Genomic DNA, 4,412 nt, shown 5'->3' with positions numbered 1-4,412 from the left:
GTCTCCTGTTATGAGATAGCATTCTATTCATTGAGTTATTATCCAGTGCAGTCATTATTTAATTGATCAAGTTATACTGGTTTGGTCCAACACTGAGAGGCCTTCCAGCCTCTGCCTTTCAACTGTTGCCCGCCCTTCCCATTGTCCCTGCTTCTCACTTTCTGGCACTTGAGGATGCACAAAGCTCATCTTCTGCTTTCCCTGCTCTTCCTAGAACCCAGCTGTCAGTGGAGGCTGAAGCTGAAAAGCAATAACACGCGCTGGCTGAAGCCAGCCTGGGAACAGGGAGCTCCTTGAAGCGCGCAAATGAGCCACTGCAGCCTGCTAACTGGTTGCTGGGCAGGTAGGCTGAAACTGACACCCCCTCTGCAGGGTGTGAATAACCGCCTACAGTGCCTGGGCAGGTTCCTCTGTCAGCTGAGGAGAGCGAGGGTCTCCACCTGACCCTGCCATTGTCTCTTGTCTCTCTTTTCCTTATTCTTATTGCAGTTCCTGGCCAGGGTAAACTGAGAGCCCAAAGAGTTCCTACATTTGGCACCCGACCAAGGACCCTTGTAGGATGAAGGTGGTGGCGGGAACACAGGGAGCACACTGGTGAGAGCCAGTATCAAGCCCTGGAGGGCCTTGGCACCGGCACATTGGGGACAAAGCATGGGGCAGGTGTCGCTAGGGCCTACCCTAGAGAACAGAACAGGAGATTGGATTGGCAACAGTTCAAAATGGGCAAACAGAGTCTCAGCAATCCCGGGGTGCATGTATGTACAAGTGCGCGCTCAACTCCTATATTCGCTGTTCTTTTCTGGAAGTTGCTTAGAGACGCTTTACAACCACAATGGATTTGGCTCAGAGCATCATTTTAAAATCAAGGCCTGATCCTGAGCAAGACAAGGATGGTGGCGCAACGGCAGTGCCGATAGAGCTTGTCTTGCCCAATTTAATAAGTATAGAAATGTGGAGATGAGACAGAAGCCTAATGTCCAAGTGAGCAGGGAGCAACAGACAGAGCCCGAGGAGAGCTGTTGTCTCACTTGTAAATCCTGGCAAGCTGGGATTCAGGGCTGCAGAGAGCAGCTTCTCCTGCTGGCGCCATTGGTTGTCTCCTCCCTTGCTTGGGATGCTCGTGGACAGCACTGTGTAAACTTAGTTAGGTAAAAGTTCAAGGCAATGGAGAGAGTAGTTTGGGTTCACCAAAGTAGTTATGCACATTCCTTAGCCTGCCTTTAGCCCTCAATAAGTGTGAGCTGTTTCAGTGGCTCTGGGCTCACTTTGAGAGAGACTAATTTCATGAGACCTCTGAAGCTATATTCATCGGTCTTCTTGTCGCTTCTTTTGGCACTGATTCACAACATACACCAAATGAGGAAGGCGTGGTGCAAGATGAAAGGGCACCTTTCCCCACCAGGGAGGTGTTTCCCTGCAAATTCCATCTTTACAAGTAAGAGGCCTTCGGATGTGTGCAGATATTAGCCTCTTACAGGTACAGCAGCAGCTGTCACTAGGGTTATTCATTCATCGTGTGGAGGAAAAGGAAAAAACAGGGCCATTTGTTTTCATTGTTGGGTCGAGAGCCATTTTGTCCAAAACTGTCCTGTTGCACCTGTAAAGGTAGCTGTCTCTTCCGCAAAACCTCACAGTCCCTGTGCGGTGTCAACGAAGGCATCACTGGGGAAATGAGTGTAAATCTAAAGCCAATGTGGATAGCTGGCCCTTCCCCGAAAACTCCCATTGGGGCCTGCCTTGGCCTATCAAACAACAGGGGCACACATGGGGTTCAGGGAGAGGCCCTCGCTCCCACCCTAAGTGGACTCAGTGGGGATCTCTCAGCTGCCCACGTGTCTGCAGGCCAGCTCCAGCATGAGCCACCAACTGCAGTCCTGTGCACCTGGGGCTAAGCAGGTGGGTCATGACTACCTTGCGCCTTGGCGCTCACTGTGGCTGTATGCATTTCTGGCACTGGAAACTCATTCAGCACAAAGTGTCTGTGCCCAAAATCTGGGCAGAATCAAAGTATCCACTGGCCAGAAAAGGAGCAACGGCAAGCACTCCCAGTGCCTGCAGCCAAAGAGCATAGCTAAGGTAAGTCATGAGGAGAGAAAAAAAACCTCTCAGGCTTTCATGCGAAGCAATAGCTGTGACTCTCCAGACGGCTGACACTGATCTAAGAGGTGCTGTAGGCAGTTTGAAAATAAATCCTGATCTGGGGGAACAACCCACTCGCGCCTCCCTCCTGTCCCTCTGTTGGACAGGAGCTTTCTTTCCCTCAATAAATATATTCTGTTCATTAAAAAAGATAAATCCTGAGAGGTAACTGACCTGGGTAGATGTCAAAAATTGATTAATATGGGTCTGGCCTTAACTTGGTCTTAGCCATCCAGCAGAAAAGTATATTGACAAGATGTATAAAGGGCAACGCCATAGTAATGTTAGCTGTAAAAGGTTCAAATCATCAACTTCTCACAATTGCCAGCTAGACTGCTAGTGGATCACTGCTGCAAATATTTGGACTTTATTTTCCAAGAATTGCATTTCCAACTTGAACTAAACACCCATCATTCACAAGACAGAAAAGAGGGGAACAGTTGAAGCTGGAAAGTACGCGTGCAGGATGAAGCCAGCTGGAGCACAGGGGAGCGCCTCCACACACGAGCAGCTGCAGCTCGTCAACTGATTGCTGGGCCCAGTTTGATGCTGATACCAACCTCTGAGGGGATAAAGAAAGGCTCTAGTTCTTGGGCGGTTCCTCTCCTTGGTTCAGGAGAAAGAGGATCCCCACCTGACCCAGCTATTGTCTCTTGTCTATGTTTTCCTCATTCTTACTTTGGTTTTTGCCCTGGCATACCAGAGCTCCAGGAGAGTCGATAGCCAGTAACGGGACTGAGCTTAGCATTGAGAGTAAATGTGGCTGTAAGGTGAGCTCAGTTAGAACGTTGAGAGAGAGATTAGCCTGTGTTTACGCACATTTCTATTAATATGGGTGTCTATTGTTGATGGTCTGAAAATGACTTCTGCTGGCAGTAAGCCCCAGACTCAATTTGTCCATACAGAAACAAAGCATTCACGTACCAAGAAGTCTCCACAGGCAAACTTACTTCTGTGCTTAGGTGCACCACACACAAGGGAAGACACCAAACTCATGCGCTAGCAGCAGCGCCTTATATACCCTAACCCCGGCAGCTGACCTCCCATTGGCTAGCTCCAAGGTTCAGTCTACCCGATTGGCTAGTGTAGGTGGCGCAGGGGGTGGGCCCGGAGGGTTGCTGGGCAGAGCGGGCTGTGGCTGGGATCTGGGAGTCCTTGGTGGGTTGCAGAGACAGGTGGGATGCAGGCCGCAGGCTTCTGGACCCAGCACAACTGCAAGCCCGGTGCACGGCTGGGGCGGGCGGCAACGCGAGAACTGAGTTGAGGTGGAGGCGCTCTTGCATATAGCCTTTGACTGAAAACACCGGGCGCAGTTTCTCACCCTTGGAAGCTCCAGTCTGGTGCCCGCAGGGAGGCTGAGAAACGACGACCTTTCTGTAGTCGCTGAGCGAGAGGACTCCCTTTCCCACCCCGCTCCTGTGTGTCAGAGCTGGCCGCGAAGGGGTCCTCTGCCCGCCCTGGACGGCAGAGCCAGAGCGCTGTTCCTGGGCCAGTGCTGCCCGGTGCCGGGCTCTGGGTCGGCACGGGAGGCAGGAGGCGCGACACACGCCCGCCTCAGTCCCCCGTCTATCGCACAGCCTTTGTGGCCATCCGCATTTCTACAGGGCTGTCCTGCTTCATCCAGCCTAAGCATGAAGGCGGTCCCCCTGGCGGTGGGGTTTGCAGTCTGAAGGCGCCCGCGTCTGCTCCGAGAATTATTCTGCTCTTCTCATCTTCTCACAGGCAGGGTGGGCTCCAGGCCCTTCGGCGGGAGTGGATTCTCCCTGTACTCCGCCTGCCCCAGGGGAGTAGTGTGAGGGTCTGGACCAAGACGGCGGAGCTGAGGGTCAGCTGGGCACTGTGCCCGGGCAGGTGGAGGCACAGGGCGTGCTGGAGGGCCTACACGACCTCCGACGCGCGAGCGGCTCAGCGAGCCCCGCCCCCGCCCTGCCCTATCCACGACCCCGCCCTCTCCGCCCCGCCTCCCAAGCCCGTCCTCCCACCCATGTCCCCGCCCCTTCCCGCCTCCTCAGCCTGGCCCGCCCCACATGACCCCGCCCCTCTTCCTGCCTCCTAAACCCGGCCCAACCTCCTCACCTTTGACCCCGCCGCCTCCTCTGCCCGGCCCACCCTACATGACCCCGTCCTTCTCCCCTCCTAAGCCCGGCCCCTCACCCATGGCTCCGCCCCACTCCCCACCTCCTCAGCCTGGCCCACCCCATATGACCCCGCCCCTCCCCTCCCCCTAAGGCCGACCCCTCACTCACATGGCCCCGCCCCGCCCCTCCCCCTAA

This window comes from Octodon degus, unplaced genomic scaffold, assembly GCF_000260255.1.
Source record: "Octodon degus isolate 3935 unplaced genomic scaffold, OctDeg1.0 scaffold00023, whole genome shotgun sequence".
Taxonomy (NCBI): Eukaryota; Metazoa; Chordata; class Mammalia; order Rodentia; family Octodontidae; genus Octodon; species Octodon degus.
The sequence above is the reverse complement of the archived record's forward strand: the minus strand, read 5'-3'. Positions refer to the sequence as shown.